General features: G+C 39.0%; 1 protein-coding gene across 1 annotated transcript in view; it reads left to right on the top strand.

Moving 5' to 3' along the window:
* Positions 1 to 19,461, top strand: part of ANKRD28 (ankyrin repeat domain 28) — a 128,577-nt gene that overhangs the window by 999 nt on the left and 108,117 nt on the right. The window lies entirely within an intron of this gene.

The raw sequence follows: 19,461 nt of genomic DNA on the forward strand, positions 1-19,461 counted from the left end.
CTCTGTCCTTTCCTGTGTCTCCCCTGTCCTACCTATTGTCTTCTGTGCAGTATCAAGATACAAAGGTGGGAGGGTCTGCCTTGCCAGTTTGCCGCGTGTAAGAAGATGCTTGCTAGAAAATGTGTTTGCTCGTGCTTGCACATCTGTTACACCAAATTATCTGTAAAAACTCATACACGCTGCTGTTGGTCTCCTTGATACTCTTGCGATAACTGACTGCAATGCTTGGAGACCCCACTGCCAAAAAAAAGAAGCCCCACAGGAAAAAAAAAGAACCAAACCATAAAAACCAACAAAAAACCCGACACCTAGAAACTTGGCAGGGGTTAGGCAACTGGTATCCTGTGTCTGTTTATTATGCTGATCAGTGTCAGCTCATCCTTACCTGCTAGTCCTTTCATCGGTCTGCACATACATCTGTCTTTTTACACTTAGGTTGCACAGTCCCTGGGGATTTTGTTTGAAAAAATGTTTAGCTGGGATCTTTTATGTCCTGTGTTGTATGTAAACTTAGTGAAGTCTCATATTCTTTCTAGAACCTCACCTATGAAGGAGCAATGAACCCAAAATGCACTTTGTGTCTTTGAGTTAGGTTTCTTTACAGGCTTCATTACTGTTGTTCTATGGGAGGCTCTGCACAGAAACAAACACTTGTTCATCTCTTCTGTTAAATAAGCCCTTCTGTTAAAACCAAGAAATACAACTCTTCTGCAAGTAAACATGGTGAAATAACTCTCAAAACCCCCACCATCAATATGTTAACATGAAGGTACTTTTCTTCTGGGAAGGATCCTGCTATTGACTGATGCTGAGCTGAAATACTGGGCTGTGGGACCACTGGTCTGACAGAGTAATGCATGTGAAGCTTTCGGCTTCTATCGTAATGCAAGTTTTAATCCAGAAGCATGAGGTGGATTTCTTTAGAGGCTTCATGGATCTGTAAAGGTGCATTGATACGCTGGAAATGGAACTGTTCTTTCACTTAAAAGGGGTGGGTGCTAGGGGTGGGGAAAGGAGGCAGAGGAAGAAGGGAGAGAGGGGAGTACTGGTTTTGAAGAAGCTTTTGTAGAGGGAGTGATTTTTAGCAGCAGCTGTATTTCTGCTAGGTGTAAGTTACTTGATAAATAAGTGATTACAAACTAAATTCTGTTGAAATGGCTTTCTTTAAGAGTGCCCAAAATCATGAGGCATCATTAACATGAACTATTTCAGTTTTGCTAGTTACAGAGAATTCCTCCAGGTCAGTGTTCTTGTGCAGTATGCTGCAAGATGTCTTGACTTCGGGATGGGGTGCTGTGCTAAGATTATAACACCACCTGCTCGTTATAAAAACTGGTGTTGTATGAAATAGAGGTGTTTATCGTCAGTGTTTTATGCAACATGATTCATTTTTGCTTGAACTGTATGTATGCTTTGCTCCACAGTGATGCATTCGTTTAGAATAAAGTAAATGTCATGTGTGTGTTTGTGGTCCCTATAGTGAGTCTGTCTGCAGTGGTGGCTGTGTTTCACAGGGAAGCTCAAAGGCTGCTCTGTTGCTTACACTGTTCAGCTAGTATGAAGGAGGGAAGTGATTTGCTAGTTTCCTTCTACAACAGTTAGATTAATAACTTTCTGGAACAAAAATTTAATAAAATACTACTTCAGTGTAATTCTCAAGATTATTTCTTTCCAAAAATCAACATAAACTTGTTGATTTTGTTCTTTGATAGTGCAGAAGGGCTCTGCGTTTTTTATTTAGATGTCAGAATTATGCTGGGCGGAGACAGAGTTGGGGCATACAAGCAGCTTGATATTTTCTTACACTTGGTTTAGTTTAGTTTTTCAAGCTATTGCAAGCTTGGGTAAAAGAAGCACTTGAGAACTTAAAATGAGGTGAGAAATTCTGCTCTGAGGCTCTTAGTTGAGCTCAGAGGCTGAAATCCCAGTTCCACTTGCAGTTGATTTAATTTACTTAGTACACTGATAAACAAAACTTTGATCCTACAGATGCTTAATGTGTTTGTGAAGCTCAAATATTTGGTTGTCTTTGGGGGCTGATTTGATACCTTTAACTTTCGGAATAAAGGGTTTCCATGCACTGAGAAGAGTAGGGTTCAAGAAGCAGCCAGGAGGTATGTCCACAAATTTGTGTTAACGCAGCTCAAGGTTTATTGCTTTGCAGTCCTAGGAGGTAGGAATATCTTTAAAGTTTTGAAATAATTCAGGGTGTGTGTTGTACTTCCAGAGATGACTTATGTTTGCTCTCAACCTATATTAGGTATCAAAAAAACCCCATAAGCCATGTTTGCAAAAATTGTATTTGAAGCTAAACTGAACAATATTGAACAAAGTTGATACATGTAATGCTCAGTAGCAAACTTTAACTCTGGGGTAGAAAGGGTAATCATTCAAATGTCAAGTTAGAAGCTGTAGATTGTTCTTGTTGCTTGATTTGTTGTGCAGTGTTGGACAGACGTGTTTAAAAATAGAGGAAGCAAATATGCAAATTATGTCACCGAAGGTTAAGCCACTCAAGGCAGAGGTGAAAAATATAGTAAGTGTGCCTTATGATTAAGGTGTTTGCTCTTCAGTTTGTTTGCCTTCCTGCTGTCTTCATAGATTGGTGCTCATGTACCAGGTTCTTCTGGATGAGAAGCTGCTTTAATTGCTAAAATGCCAAGTGAGAGGGAGGCTGTAAAAGTTTGTTTGTTTCTTCCTGAAACAGTCTCCTGTAAGAAATGCACTGAAAGCAAAGTTTAAGTCAAGGTTTGCTGATGGTTTGTGGGGTTTTTTTTGGGTTTTTTTTTTTTGGGTGGGGGGAGGTGTGAGATGCAGGAGCAAAAAGGAGTAACTTGCTTGTAAGTCCATAATGGTATGCCTTGGTCTCCTGTATAAAAGCCCTCTCAACTCTGCATAACCTAACCCTGAAAGGCTAAGTGTCTTCTGGTGTTTTGCTATTCAGTCATAGTGTCTGGGTACATTAACTGTTTCACAGAACAGGTAAATTCTTGCTTTAAAGGGTCGCAAGTTAGGCCCTCTTACACCTAAGGAGTAATTGACAGCCTAGTTTTATTTAGTGGGTAGGTGAAATTTGGATTACCTTACAGCTGAGGGGATTCATTGCTTTTCTGTTACAAGCCTTACCTGTGTATGTGCCTACAGGTCATCTTTTAGGTTAGAGTAAGCCTACATTTCAGTATAGTTTTATTGAAATGCATGAAGCCCTGATCAAAACTGGTGGACCGTTTTCTTTAATTTTGCAGCTGTATAACTATTTGTAGTAAAGCTCATTGGATGCAGTGTCATTATAGTTGGTAAAGCTTTATTTTTTCTTTCAGTACATCATTATTTTAATTATGCATAACCTGTCTTCTCTGAATCTTAAATATGTAATAGGAAGAAATATTAGGCCTCATAATAATGGGCATTTGAAAGGAATTTGTATGGGATTTTTCTTAAGACTACTAGACTGCGCTTGAGGCAATGCGTTTATTCCCAGAAGTCAGATGTGAGTGGAAAGGATTGGAGTATGAACAACTGCATGAGGATACTGGAGTGACCACTTATCTTGAAAGTCCTTGAACAATGAGAGCACTGACTTCTTTATTGCCCATTTATATCTTTCTCGTAGCGAAGATGGATCTTGTTCAATTGGCAGTTCAACAAATGTTTGCAGTGTCATAGTGAACGCTCTGAATGCCTCTCTGGTTGCTATTTTCATTACTGCTAGCATTAGACTTCATTCTTTTAGAATTCATGCCAAGAATAAATGTCCCAACTGGTTCCTTGTTACCCTTAAGAGGAGGAATGGTCTCCTGTGGTGATGAAAAGGAGCTGCTGCTGTTCGATGAGGGAGGGTTATGGTGGGAATGAAATTGCGTGGTATTGCTCCACTAGTTCTGTTCTGACGCAGACTAATGAGATATGGGTTTAATAGTTGGTTTTTTTTTTTGGTAGAGGTTACTTTTATGTTACTGTTCTTTAAAAAGCATGACTTTTGGGAATCTTGTCAAAGTTGAGAACCACTCTTTCTGCTCAATTCTCCATCATGCATTCTTCCTAAAATTTGCATCTAATCTTTATTAAATGTATATAAGATAACTAAATTAGGTAGTTGTAATAAATATCAAGACACCTTAAGTCTTAGGTTAATTCTTGTGTTCCCAGGCAAAGAACTCACATGTACTGAAAAGATAAGTTTCTTTAATTGGTGGACAACTTTGAGTAACTTGAACTCTGTTTATCTTGTTATACAAAGTAATTACCAGCCCTTCCATTAGAATGTGTTGAGAGAACCTGGTTCTACCATGTGTTCGTTTTGGGGGATCAGATTGCCTGATGATAACTCAGGAACTTTGGACTTGTGAACAAGCAGTTCTTCTCAGTCAAGAAAATAAACTTTTTTTTTTTGGGGGGGCGGGGGGGAAGAAAAGGTGGGAGAGAAACAAAGCAAGCCTTGATTCTACAGGCAGATACTTGTGGCAGATCCTGTTAACTCAGTGGCCTTCTGTGAGGGTATAAAGGTCTATTCATGTAGATAGCATCAAAGGTCTGTGACCATTACTTGGAGGCAAATATCAGGAGAGAAAAAATGAGGCAAATATGTGCTTGCGTATGAAGAAGTGCCTGCCTTAGCACCCACAAAAAAGTTGAAAATTCCTATGGGATAGCTGTTGAGACTCTGAACTAGCAATCTGCTATCTGATGTGGATTGTTACATTACCAGATTTTTGTCGTTGTTTCCATTCACTGAAATGGATTGTGTGATAAAATGACTGAAATTAATTATCTCTGGTATTAAACACTTCATATCCTTCACTTCATCTTTTATCAGCTAGTTTGTTTCTCAGTTGCTGTTCCTTTTATTTTCCTATAGTCAGCTGGGTCTTCCTCAATGTCAAACTAATATCTGATCGTTTGTTTTCTTGTTCCTGCCAACTTTTTATTTTGTTCTTACCTCTTTTCCTCTCTTCCTATTTCTGGAAGTTGAGTGGGAGACTCGTTGCCTTAGTTACAGTGACTTAACTGTTTCAAAGTTATTTATAATGTTTGTGTTTAAATAATCTGTATCATAATAGGAATCACAAAACATTTCACATCAAGAAAAAAAAATAAACAAAGCAGTTCATAGCTAAGTGCTGGGAGCATGCTTACAGTGCTGATTCTTGAGGTTTTTGTTTTCCTTCATTGTTGTGGGTGGAGGACAAGTTCTAATCTGGCATTTGAAGATGAATCTGAAATAAGGTGTCCTGGTGTTATCCTTTGTGCAAACGAGGACAGAATCTTAATATTTAAGCTCTGAAATACAAGGGAATGTTTTTATTCCTCTTCTTCGTAATGACACTAACACTCTTGCCAAGGGGTGGGAACGTACCAGTTAATTCAGTTGTGATTGCTCAGGTGTTGACGAATTATACAGCACTGACCCATTTCAGCACAAAAACTATAGCTAATGCGAGAATGGTGGGACTGAGGAGTGAGGAGAGAAAGGAAGATGAGACTTGTAACCAGCAGGGTGGGTGCTGAGAGTTAAAGAAGAAGCACTAGCAGTGATATACAAATGAAAGAGGGGCAGAATAGTTGGTCTGTAGCATCCTTGTAGATTGAGGAACTACTTGTTAGCTGAAGCACCTAATGACTTCTCTGCTATAATAATGAGATGCTTTTTACTGTGAATTGAATATAATTTTAGATTTTCATTGATTATTTCTAGAGTAATACAGCATGTATGTGAATTGAGTGAACAATACCATGTAAGTAGATTGTTGTTTACATGAGTCAACCCTACCTATTTAGGGCAGCTTGAACACGCAAATATTTTTCTCACTAAATTACTGAAACCATATTTGAATTTGAGAAGTGTAAAGCAAAGCTCTGCCTATTCTAACACGGGGGGTGGTGGTGTTGTTGAGTAAAACAAGAAAAAAACAAACCACTTTGCTTAAGCTTATGTTGTTAAACTTCAGAACTACATATATAGGCACAGCGAGGTGGAGGGGAAGTGGGAGCTTTCCAGCCCCAAAGGAGGAAAGAATGCCTCTTAATGGTGAACTGACTCGTGTTAGGAGAACTTAGCGAGTGTTCAGGTTTTGTACGTAACTTTGCCAGTTTGCATGGGCTAGTCTATTTCTGGCAGCGTCCTGACCTGTCGAGAAAGCATCCTAAATGTTGAATGTTTCCCTACTTTCAAACAATGAACTGTCACTTAATGGCCTTCCTAATTGCAGCGGATGAGCATTAGCTGATAAGTTATTCTTGGTCATTCTGCAATCATGCTTGAGGTTCACTCTCACTTTGTGCTGAAATCCTGTGCTTCATTTTATCTGGTACAGAAAAGAAAGCATGGGTACCTCTGGATATTTTTTTATTTTTTTTTACTTTGGCAAAGTGAAGATAGAACAGTACCTTAATGAAGGCAGAGAAGGGGACACAAGCAAGGATTCTAGTCGGCATGACAAAACAAGAATGAAATTGCAATAGTTAAAGCATTGAGGCCAAAATGAGCCTGTTTAGAGCTTACAGAATTTCTAGCAATCGTGACAAATTCGGTGTTTCAAGATTTTGCTGCTTGTCCTCTGCATTTTGACAGCTCCATCTATACTGGTGCCTCTTAACGGTGAAGTAGTTGAACCTTCCATTCAAGAACCTGGTCATCCAGTGGCAAGCAGCGCAAGAGACCAAGGATCTGCCTAGCTCACAGCTGAATGACCTATTTGTCATAGGCAGCTGAACTGGGGAGAAGACCACTTTCAAGAAGTTCTGCATTTATTTATACACTAACGTAATCTGTAACTAATTAATAGTGTAGTCACTTAAATCCAACCCTGCAATCTCAGTTTTGTATGATACTAGGGGTAATTGGTATTCTCTCCTTCCCTGTTCCCGTCTTTAGGTCATCTGCTTCTTCTGTCTGTTGCTCATGATAGTGGGTAGGTAGTCTGTGCAAAGTCTTTCTTTTCATCCTGAGCACTCGATTATGTCTTTCCTGCCTCAGATCTTTGTGTGGTGTCAGTTGCTTTTTCTCTAACTCTGCTAATGCTTCATTTTCTCACCAGCACCACAAAGTATTGTTGGTAGGTTAAAAAGAAGGAAAAGCACACATAAAGTAAACAGATGAAGAAAAACAAAATGTCAGTGTTATTTTTCTGGTTACATTATTACTCATTGTTTTGAATTACTGAAACATCCCAAGTCATGGTACAAAGACACTTCGGAAACAGTGTGTTAGTGGAATTCCCTACCCCTTGCCTCTGTTTCTTTGTAACTGCGTAGTTCAGTTCTTGCTATGTTTGCTAAAACATGAGGATCAAGAGAAAGAGGTCTTATTCTTAATATTGTGTTGCTGTGGAGTCTTTTTGCCAAATTAGAGCCTTGTATCGGTACTGCCCGATAGCTTTCATTTCCTTTGCTCCTGTCTCCCTTCCAGGACCAGTATTTTGTTTTACAGCTCTGCTGCATTTGTTGCTGGTTTTAATAGTGTTCTTTCATTCGGGGGGATAATTTTCCGTGTTAAGGAGGACTCGTAGAAGAACACTTTATCTTCTCACTTCCCTGTCACCTGCAAGGTTGCAAATGCCGTTACTGCTCTGCATCGTTCCTAATCCTATACCAACCACCTTTCTTCCACTTCTACCCCATGATGTTGTTTTCTGTTTCTTTTGATCCACAAGCACACAGCCATTTAAATATTATCTAACACTAGTAAGATCACAGACTGAGAAGTCTCTACTTAAAAGTAGAAATTTTCAAGTGAAAAGTGAGACTTTATGACTTGTCCATAGACATTTGTCTATTCTTCTTTTTACTATAAGCTTAATCAGGGATTACATCAGGGATGTAAATAGTCAAATTAATCTATTCCAGAAGAAGTAGAGCTTAAGAGAGGAGGACTTTGAAGATCTTCATAATGAGAGCAAAAGAGAGGTGAAGAAGGGATTTCTAAAGCACTAAAGTGAGAATGAGAAGGACAGAAGTGGTTAGTATATCACAGACTCACTATTGGTGAATGGCAAAGCTCTTCTCATGAACTTCAGAGCTTCATAGTCAAGGGTCATCCAAAACCCAACAGGTGTCTGGCTACCCTGTAGAGCTCTGTTTACAATGACTGGAAGACACTGGTTCTTTTTTCTACCTGCCGCACCTTTCTATAGCGCAGGAAGGGGACTCCCCCAGCATCTATAATCTCGAAATAACACTCTAAATAATACAGGCAAGAGAGTGTCTTCTACTGTTATTCTATGCCCAGAGATGCAAAAGATGGTTTTTGGGTCAAGTATATCAAATTTATTGTCTAGGAAGGGCAAATATAGCTGCACGCAGACACATCTTTTATTTTTGAAAGGGCTTCGACTTCGCATACTGTGAATTGCCTTTTTTTTTTTTTAAGATTCACAACATGTGACAAGCTGTAATTGCTTAAAAATAAGTGATGTTTTTCATAGTTTGCATTTGAACAGGTTAGTTGTGAGGTTTTCTCACCTGAAGGTTGGTAAAATTCCTGCAATGCTCTGCACATGTGTTAAAACTGTTTCAGTAATCATTAAATTGTTAAACTTACTGCATATGTAATTGAAGAATAACTACTGTTATCAAAGTAGAAGTACCATGGTTCGTGAATCTGTGCTCACAAGTAGTAGGAGAATTTTGCAGAAGAATTAGCATGACTGTTAAAAAGTTGTTGGGTACATCTTTGCGTCAACCTAAGCTTCATCTGGAAGGACCTCTTTTGCTGTTGCGATGGCTGTAGAAAGTAAAGTAAACATTTAAGGTGTCACACTGGGTTCCTTTCTTGACACCAACCCCTTAACGTGGGGGAGCAGTGAGATGCGTTTCCTTCTATAAAGTTCTTCACTGGAACTTACATAAGCTAAAGAAATAGTATCCTGTTTGAGTGACAGGAGGAATGGCAATGCCAGCGGTGTCTGTGGAGACTGTCAGAGGAGAAGTTCAGCTCCCCTTCCTTGGAAGCTCGCCATACTGGTATTAGCAGTGCTGTCCTCCGTGCTGTTTGAGGGTGTTGCAGAGTTGTTTTGGAACTGTCATTTCAGAGTAAGTTCATTAGAAAATTGGCTCTTTGCATCCTCAGTGACCACAAGCAGAAACAAGTCTTGTAGGCCTGAAGCCCAGTCTTGTGGCAGTAGTCGGCTATAGTTAACTGTACCCAAAGACAGAATGAATGTGCCTGCAGAAAAGATCTCGGAAATAAGAGCTGGAGTTCAGCCCTCTGTGCTGCGGGAGCCCTTACTGCCTGTACTGAAATACATGTGGTTTAGACATGTTCACAAACACACACCCCCTCCCCCCCCCTTTTAACATCATGACTTTTAACATCAAGTGCCCGCTAGTACTTCCCTTATGTTGCCTGACTCAACTTATTTTTGGGAATAAACTTACAAAAGTAAGACGGATAATTGAAGAACAGAGGAGAAATTGTTGGAATGATGGAGTTTGACCTCAAGATTCCATGACCTAGTCTTGTGTGGAGTGCAGTGATGTGTATTGTGATTGTGAAGCAATGCATCATCACAGAATGCCTGTTCAAAATGCCGAATTCTTCCTTTGCGTGGTGTATGGTGTGGCTGCAGCAGTTGGGTGGTAACTGCTGTGGTGTGTCTTTGCACTGTCTTGTTTCTTTTTTTACTAGATAAGAAACAATGAAAATGACCTGTAACAAGGTTCAGTACAGGCAGAAACATTAGGGTATGTTTTTTTTCTTGTTACTCTGTTCTTCTGTTAGGAGGTTAATTAACAGCCAGAACTGTGCTAATTATGTGACTTGGAAATTATCTACCACAGTGAAGGCCAACACTTGCAGCTGACAGATAGGAGAAGGAAATACAGATACATGAACTACTGAACGCTAATACATTTCTAGTCTGGGGTAGGACTCTGTGTGTGAGAAATGGAGCACATTGCCTGAACGAACCCAGTCTTTAAAGTCACGTGAAGTAGGTAAATTTTCATGAAACTCGTACCCTTTCATAATTTTAGGATGGAATTTAATGACATGCTTCTCCTTGGGTTTGGTGTTTTTTTTTTTTTCATTTGCAGAGTTTCTAACAATGACTGAAGCTCATAGGCTTCTGATCTGCCTAAAGCCATAGTTTGATATTTGGTTGCAGCTGAGTTTAAGCAGTTGTTCATTCTTCTCTTGTGCAGAGTGGTGAAAAGGGAGAGGAGAGACAAATTATTTAGGTCAGATTATGACTGCAAAGGTGTCTCTTTGAAGTTTTCCTAAATTGGAACCAGAAAGGAGTGTTCTGATGTCTTCCCTTTGTGACACAATTCCTGTAATCATGGAAGAGGTGTCTTCTGTGAGTGTCCTTTGGTTTTGGGGGCTGGGGGGGGGTGAGGGGAGGAGGAACTCGAGTGTGGTCTACCTTGGACCTCGCTCTCTGGGAAAGTAACTCGTTGGCCTGAAACTTCTTAGAATGTGTTTTGAAACTCAGAAGCACGCTTTATTTTCTTGTCTGGTTCCTGATTGTTTTGGGGTTTGAGTGTGGTTGTGAATTCCTCTTTAATTGTGACAGAACCTAGGGTCTTAAGGATGTCTGCTTCTATTTATAAAATCTCGTGTTGACTTACTGTGAAAATACTAAAACAAGAAAAGTTTTTCTGTAACATACTTGTTTACCACATGCGCTGCCTTTAAGGACTCTCAGCTTTTTCCCGTCTCCCATATGACAACTGTGTGCCAGTTTTCTTGCAGCATTTAAAAGTTCTTTTTCTTCCCTCTTAGGCTGATCATATACTCATAGTTGTACAACTGAAATGAGCTCTGAAAATGACATCAAAAAGACTTTCTCTTGCCTCCCGTCTCTTCTCAGGATGTTACTGTGGAAGTGTAAGATCATGTTCAGGTAGTCCAGTTACCTGAAAACTGTATGCCAAAAGTAGTCTGAACTGGCTGCAGCCTTTTCCCCGCATAGACACGTGCATGGACAGAAAGCCCTTCGACTTCTTTACTCCCGTGTATGCTTCCATGTGTGCAGCTTTAATTGTTGGACACCATCCAGTGACAGCTTGGAGTCATGCCTGTTGTGACTAGTGATCCCTCTATCTCCCTGCACAGAGATACATGCTTGGGGTTGAGAAATATCTATTAAGAAAATATGAGTGTAGAAAAATAACTGGGTTGAAATCCAACTAAAACAGTAATTGGTCACTTCTTTACAAATAGCAATTAATGAAGCATGTCAGTCGAAGAATAAATTGAAGTCTTCTGTAATGGCATAAAACTTTTCATCTCGGCTCTATAGGAAATTGACATATAAAATAGTAGCTAAACTTACTGTTTTATATTCCACATATCACCTACTATAGTTTTATGGTTACCATGACATAATAAGCACATTGGTTGTACAAATATTTTTATCGGCAGCTAGAAAAGATAGCATTTTGAATCACCGTTAATTAAAACCTTACCAAGATGGACTGTTCTTCACTTCATTTTGTTTCCTCGTTTGATTGCGCTGCAAAGCTATTCAATTCAGTGGGTTATGGATGAGGCTGTTGGTGCATTTGACTCGTTAATTTTCTGGAATAAACAATAAAACTATAAAGCTTGTTCAGAAAAAAATCAGGCATGTCTTTTGAATGTAGGAATACACTGGGAATAGTTGTCATGGAAGATAAGGTATAATAAAATTGCACTTAACAGTGTCTACACAGATAGCTGTCTACATATCACCTGTACGTTTGTGATGAGATATCTTTGTTTCAAGTATTTTGAGCTAAAAAGCAAAGAACATGGAAGATTTGAGACAGAGCCTTAGCCCTCATGATTATTTTTTTTTTTAGAAATGGGGAAGATTCAGTGAAGGTCGGGTTACAGCCTCTGCTTCACACTTGTTCTTGAAACTGCTCATCAGCGCCATTTTTAATTACATTTTGAATTTTTGCCTAAAAATCTCACAGTCGTTCAGGGGCTGCTTCCTGAGTTGGCCAGCTGTGGGCTGTAGAGCAGGTGACTGGCGGATAGTGTTAGTGCTGCTCCTAGTAGCTACCAAAACCCACATAAAAGTTGACATAAAAGTGTAAAGCAGAAATTAACATTGGAATGCAGGGGGTGGGAAAACAGGCTGACAGATATTTAATAAAGAATTATTTTGCAAAGTGTTAATAAGAAAAGTAGTTTGATACTTAAGAAGGCTTACCTAAGTGTCTGATCCTAGGTTTTCTTTGTAAGAGGAGGGAATAGGAGAGGATATTGGAATCTTACTTGCTGTGCTGAAATAAATGAAATATATTAAAAGTATACAGAGTTTGAGAACACTGTGTTAAGTGGCTGTTTAGTTCTTAAAAATCAGGTTTGATCTTGTGAATAAAATTATATTTATGGTAATTTTTTGGCTGTTTTGTACTTGATGTTCCCCATCTTATAAGAGATATAGAGTACTTTCTGTTGTGCTTTTTGTACTATTTTGTACAAAGGTTCTGAGTGATAAGACTAGACAAAAGGTTAATCTGTTTTCAGTGTGGTTTATTGGCATGGGTTGTGGGAACTTTGAGGGAATGTTCAGCCTGAGGAAGTAGAGAATAGGACAGAGAAATTTGTGACTTAAAAATTATATTAGGGAAATAAATGAGTATAACTTGTTAAAAATCTAAGTATAGCGTCTACTTGCATTCAGAGAATTTTAACAAATAATGCTTAAGTAGTACATGCTTGTTGCCAAAGGATTGAATTTGATCCGTTTCATGGACGGAAGTCATGAGCTAAGCACTTGGAATGCGTTTGTGAAAGTTCACTGTTTGAAAGCGGCATTAGACAACAGTAGCCTCTTCTGGAACAAACAGTATTTTCTTTACAGTTACTCCTCTTACTTGGTTTATTCAGTGTTGAAAACCAGAAGACGCTGGGGAAAATAAAAGCTTCTCTTATGAAGTCTGACAGAATTGTACTAATCCTAAAACCTTGACAGACTCCGTGAGCAACCCCAAGTGATTGATTCAGCTCACTAACTGTCCATAGTATTTCCTTCCCACAATGACTGCTTAACTTGAGACATTTTTGGAAGCTTTTAATTAGTGGCACATGCAGTTAAACCAACTTAAAATACTTCCTTTATTTTCTGGTTTTATTAAATGCCCAGATCAAATAATGAATTTAAAAGTACAGCAAAAGTAACAAAAGTGAAGTAATGAAAGTGTCATAAAGGTTATCACATAGTATTTAAGCGCATCTAGAAAGCAAAACCACAAGTCAAGACAATTCACTTTGCTTAACTAACATATTTTTAAACTAATTTCTAGCAGTGTTTAGATGATGGGCAAACCCAATCAAATCGATCGGCTGTGCCTGTTCTGAAAAGGGGTACGCACCTGGTGAGGCGGTATATTATTCTTGGCAAGTATTTAATGGTAGCTTGTTTGTCCCCTCCCTGTGGGGGGGATTTAAGCAGTGTAGAACTGAGGGCAGAGAAATTGCTGCAGCCCTACTTCGTTGCTGTGGAGAGATGTGGTACGTTCACTGGAATATTCATTTTGTAGGGTGGTTGTTCTGTCTGATTCTGGTTGCTTTGGATCATCCTGTTTAGTGCACATCACTCTTCAGTTCTGTGTTGAAGGTAATCTTCTCCCAACCTTTTCCAAGCAGACCTCTAGCCTCCTCACCCCTGAAGAAGTGAAAAACATCAAATTTTCACGTGGCACCATTCTCCATGGGTTCTTGTCTGTCAAGGAAAAACCTGACTCATTTTATTTTTAAGAGCAGTGCACCTAGGTATTTGGAAGTAACCAAAGTCCTTTGGAAGTGAATTTTGTTTAGTCAGTGTAATGCCACTTTAACTAGGAATGGGCAAGGTCTTGGTTCGATTTAAGTGATCTGCTTTATCTTGATGTGATTACTTAATTGGGATTAATTTTCTTGGGAACCTCTCTGTCCACTGTGCAGGTGGGCTTAGCTGTAACACTTAACCTGTCTTTTTCATACCCCTTTCGGTATTCCATTGCATGTGAAATGTAATCATATCTTTTAAAATAATTTTTTTATGGCTTAATTTGCCTTGCAAAAATCCTTTTTTTTCCTGTACTGACTGCATCCTGCTGAACTTAAAAATTGTGTTCTTAAGCACAGCAGTTGTCTGACCAGGTAGAGAGGGTGACCGGCTTCTGGCGGTCAGAGGCACCTGATTTTCTTCCCTTTTTGCAGGCTGTACTGGTGCAGTGGAATTAGCTATGGCACGTGTGTGTGGAGGTAACAGCGCTAGTTTTCATATTGCATTCAGGTGGAAGCGACAGCTGTGACTTAAGCTTTTAAGCAGTTGGCAGAGCGCAAGTGCAGGAGTTGTTTGGCTGTTGGGTGGGCATCCCGTCCAAGCAACGGGGCTCTTCCCTGGATGAGGAAAGTCCTGAAGTGCGTAGAAGTACCCTCTGCATTTACCATAGAACCACGCTGAACTGGAAAATGCAAATCATGTTTTGAGCCTCTTGTAAGGTGAGGTGCTGCTACACCCGTATGCTGAAAATGTGCCAGTTCTCTTTTAGAGCTTGCATTTTGGGGAAATAAAAGCTATAGGTCATTGAGCTATGCCAAAAGCTTTTATGGATACAGTTAACACCTCTGTTCCAAGTAAAATAGTTGATGCTGACTTCTGTCCCACCTTAAAGCCATGTTTTTGTCCCATCGCTGCAGACAACAAAAAAAACTCGTGTGCATTATTAGCGCTGCTGGAAATGTTTAGATCAAATTGCAGGCTCTGAAGTCTATTCAGAAAGCTGCCTATTTCATATATTTTGCTGTGTTTTTCTCTCTTTCTTTTCAAGTGGCCTTCTGAAGACATAGTCAATAGGATTTAGATGACGACTGCTTCTTGGGTTGCTGGTCCTGGTGGTAGAGAAGCGACTGCATGCACTGTTACACCATATGTATTATAGCACTTCCTCATTAAAGATCCAGTGAGGCTATTCGGATACATTTCTGTTTTTGCTTTAAAAAATTACTCTAAAAATATTCTCTTAAAATTATTGCTTTCCTTTCAGAAGGGGAGAACAACTCCTAGGAGGTTTTTACCTAAGATGATTTGTTCCTGTTAGTGCCTGAGCTGAAGGTTTCCAGCCGGCATTCTTTTTACGCCTATTGCTTAATTTCATTTCGCAAATGCATATTTTTCTGTGTTTGAAATGGGACTTAGGTTTTTATCATTCTTTCTGACAGACATGTAGTTTCACAGTATTTTCTAAAATGCCTCTAACCTTTCTTCCTGTTTATCCTCATATTAGGTTGACTGGAAATGTTAAAATTCAAACTCACGGAAATTAAACTGTGATGATTAAACTCCATGAATGAAAATACAAAGTCCTAAAGGTGATGTGCCTGGTACAAGGTTCCCTCAGTAGCTGCCACCCTGCTATTCCATAAATGCTATTGATCAAGTCTAATCTTTGCTCCCTGGCTAGGTACCTAAAGTATGGGATGCTTTCCTCACTCTACGGAATACCCATTCTTAACTGTTGTTTTCCATCGATGTTCTAAAAAATGTGACAGCTATGTACCAGAAAGTCACTCTTCGTAGAAATAGTCTGAGGGGTTTTAACTCTTCAGTCCTCTTATATCTCAAGCACTGAGGTTTCTGTGAAGCCAAATTGTAACCTTTGAGAGGTAACACGGTATGGACAAAAGTAGACTCAAATAGCTCTGAAGCTTGATTTAGTCTTTAATTTTAACTTGTATGAACATCGCTTCTTGAATTGTAATCTCATCTTTGCATGTGAGAAGCATCTGTTCAGATTAGAAAGTATTATTCTTTTCTGGTCTTATTAAAGTACAGTGTTTTTGAAAAGTAGCTGTAGGTTCTAAAAAATCTGTCCTGGTTGTGAACTTACTTGATGGGTTGATTTATATATAAACTGCTGTGACTCATAGCACACTTATTTTTATCCAGATAATTACCTTGCTAAAAGGTGTGCAAAACAGTATTGAAAGATTTGTTCCCTCAGCTAAAGGAGCAATGCTATTGTCTACCATTTTATCTGTCCTTTTAAGGTGATGTCAGATTAATTCATCTTCTGCTTGCTTTGCTTTCTTCCCAAATTTTAAAATTTAAATTCTTTCTGAACTACTTAACAAAAAGGATTTTAAAAGCAAAATTCAAGACTGTAAAAATGGTGTCTGAGATGCAATAGTTTGGTTTTGTTCGTGTGCTGTTGTTTTTTTAAAGCTGTGTCAATCCCAGGCATAGCATAAGAAATTTTGAAGTTGATACATCTTTTTGTGTATGCGGTTATTGTTTGAAGAGATACATGTGCACACAGAAATAACATGTTGGTAAGGGTTTTTGGAATCTCTAGAGGATCTTACTCTTCTGCCTTGATTCTTTTTCATTTTTAATAGTGGTGGGAACATCAGAGGTTCAACACATGTTTTCACTTACATCAGTTGTGGATGCTTCATAGATTCAGGATTCTTCAGGTTTGCAGATTCTTATTTCACCTCTTGTTTTATGCTAGGGAACTGTTCAAGCTCAATGTTTTTTCTCTGAATAGTAAATCATTAAGTAGGATGCAACAGCAGGAGTGCTCTTAAATGTATTTTTTTGATCTACTTTTATTTAAAAATGGTATAATATTTTTGCTATGATCTCTGACAGTTCTGCTGATTCATAATTAAACAGTTTGAGTTAGTGTTTCATTTCCCTGTGAAGCTCCTCCGAGTGGTAGTCCTTGGTAAATAAGTAGTCAGTGAGGAAGTGGTATGGCATAGCATCCTCCTGCACCCTCACGTCCTCTCCTGCCCCCCAAATCAACTCTGCTCACAGCTGGGCTTATATATTAATGATATTGGTTTTATGTTAATGTGCCAACTCGTGAACTGTGATTACTGGGGGCAGACATCCTTGTGAATATCTGCTGCTGCTAAACCTGCTGGGAATTGTAAATGCTATTAATATAACCTACAGACTGCTGTGAAATAACATGCCTGATTTTAACTAACAAAAAAAGTTAGAGGATCAAGTAAATAGACCAAAATAAGTGGATCAGATATTTATTTTTTTTTTTAGGATGGGGAACAATTTTCTTATATAACTAAAAGATGAAGGCATGAAACCTAGAAGGAGAAAGTGAGATACCATTTTAAATTAATTGTACATTTAATGCTCCTCAAAGCTTGGTATGAATATAAACAAATTATCACAAGGATTTTGGAACAGCAGATGGATGTCTATTCCTCCCCTTCCAGCCCCCAACATATCCAGGAATATCTTTGGGAGAACTTGGTGTCCCTCCTCTAAATACTCCAGTTTCAGTGTAACCATCATAAATAGACTATGTGTTTGTGCTACATTGAAATGGGCTTTAGCATCATTTAGTACTACAAACTCTCATCTGGTGTGAAAGGTGGAGCGTTACGTGCCAGATATGTCGACTTGCATATTCTGAGGTCCAAAGTAAAGCTTAGTATTGTGTTTTAAAATAGATTGCTTTTATTGTGTAACAACAAAAATAATGTCGGTAAGTTCAGCCTTCCACATAGTTTAACTTTCCAGGACTTTTAAAAAGAAAAACAGAGAAACCCAAACTTTGCATGTTCTTCCAGTATTAGTAATTTGTTTTATGAGAAGCCTTTACACCTTGCTCATGACTTCTGTGAATTCGGGTCCCCCACCCACACAGCTGCATTGGGAATAGCAGCCTTCTGGGGCATGTTGCTCCCCACGCTGGCAATGGCTTTGTCCGCCTTTGCTTGGATATTGCTATGGGTCATCTTTTTGTACGAGGCTTCTGTCCCCTGTGCTGGGATTAGTCTCACACTGCATCCTTGCCAGGTCCTTATTGTTTCTTCTGATGTGATTATTGCTTTTACTCTGCTCAGCACAACTTGGTTTAGAAGGCTGCTCGCCAGCGTTGATTCTGTTTGTTGTTTTTTTTTCCATTTGCCAATGCATTTTGTCTTGTCTCTGTAACAAATGGTTATCTTAAATAGTTTTTCTCTGAATAATTGATATTCTGGAATGACTTCTTGCTCCAATGTATTTGCTTTCTACTTTAATTGTCTCTTGCATTATTCTGTGAAGTAAATACATTCATATGATACAGCATTAGTCAGCCTCTGTGGTGTCTTTGTATGTGTGTCTATAGGTGTATCTCTAGTGCTATAGATTACTGGGTAGAATTCTACAAATAAGTATAAATTTAGAGACTAAGGTGTTCAGTGTCTTACTGTAGGTAGTTCTTATTTTAACTGGCAAGTCTTGCTCTATTCCCCAGCGTAACCGCTTCCATAACGTTAGGAACAGAGCATCACATTGCTTTGTGTTCTCCCTGCTATCTTGCCAGACTATCCTTTGAATGTGAGTACAGATGGTATGACTCATTTACACTTGTCCTAAGCAGGCGAGGTACTTAACACCAAGTATGTGCCTCCAGCTTTTGATTCCTGTGAAAGAGAGAGCGTTTCCCTCCCCCTACCCCAACTAGAATTATTTTGCAATAATTCAATCAGATTTTCGTTTACCTTCCTTTTTCAATTCTGCCTGTGGTCTCTCTCTTTTTTTTTTTTTTTTTTTTCCTGTCTCCCCCACTTTTAAAAGATAGAAGACTACTTCTGAGGCCACATTTAAAAAAAAATGAAGATTACCTGAGAAAATTGCTCTACCATTTAAATCTAGAAAATATCCTGAGGTACTGTAACCCTGCTTTGCTGCTACTTCAGTACCTCTGAAACACAGATAACTATTTTTTTCCTAGTGTATTAGGAAGCTCGTGTGTTCTGTAACCTGGGACACAAGTCCATAAGGAAACATTTTGCCTTAAATAGGCTGAACCAAGTAAAGCTTTAGTGTTGCCTAGACCTTATCTGCTAGGTCTTGAGTATGCTGAAAAATGGCTTGGCTTCCCTCTTCAGCAGCAGGGGTAGAAAAGGAAGGTTAGGAACTTGGGTGTTTGGTTTGGGGTGGTGGTGGAGTGCTATTTTCTTTGTTTAATAGGATCATTCTCCCCTCTTTAATCTATGCCTTAGTTTAGGATCTGCTTTTACAGGTAATGCTGAGGAACGTGCCGGGTTGGCACTGAACAGCAGCAAAGGGCAAGGGAGAGCATGGGATGAAGTACAAGCTGGTGTATAGTCAAGTGCCTTATTTGATCAGCTGTTCTTTTTTACTTCAGAGAGACCCAAAATCAAGCTTCATGTTGTGATATAGTATCTTTTTTTTTCTTTCTGAAGGCAGTAAGCTTACTGAGAAAAAGGATCAGAAGTACCTTTTTCATCACACTTAATATTACTAATTTAAATGGGCAAAACGTGGAAGTTGTTCTTCATTGTCGCATGGCCGTCTACAAAAAAAAAATATTTTTCAACAATTTCCTTTTGGTTTTATTGTAGCTGTTTCCCATGTAAGCTGTTTATCAACAAAAATTTGGAGGACTAGCCCTTCCTTAAACCTGTGTTTATAATTGCCCCAGAGCTGCATGTCGTCTTACCTGGAAGCTGAAAGCTTTTAAGGCTCTTACTCCCTCTTATGGCAAATTGCGGTGCCTCTT

Source organism: Falco rusticolus, chromosome 4, assembly GCF_015220075.1.
Source record: "Falco rusticolus isolate bFalRus1 chromosome 4, bFalRus1.pri, whole genome shotgun sequence".
Taxonomy (NCBI): domain Eukaryota; kingdom Metazoa; phylum Chordata; class Aves; order Falconiformes; family Falconidae; genus Falco; species Falco rusticolus.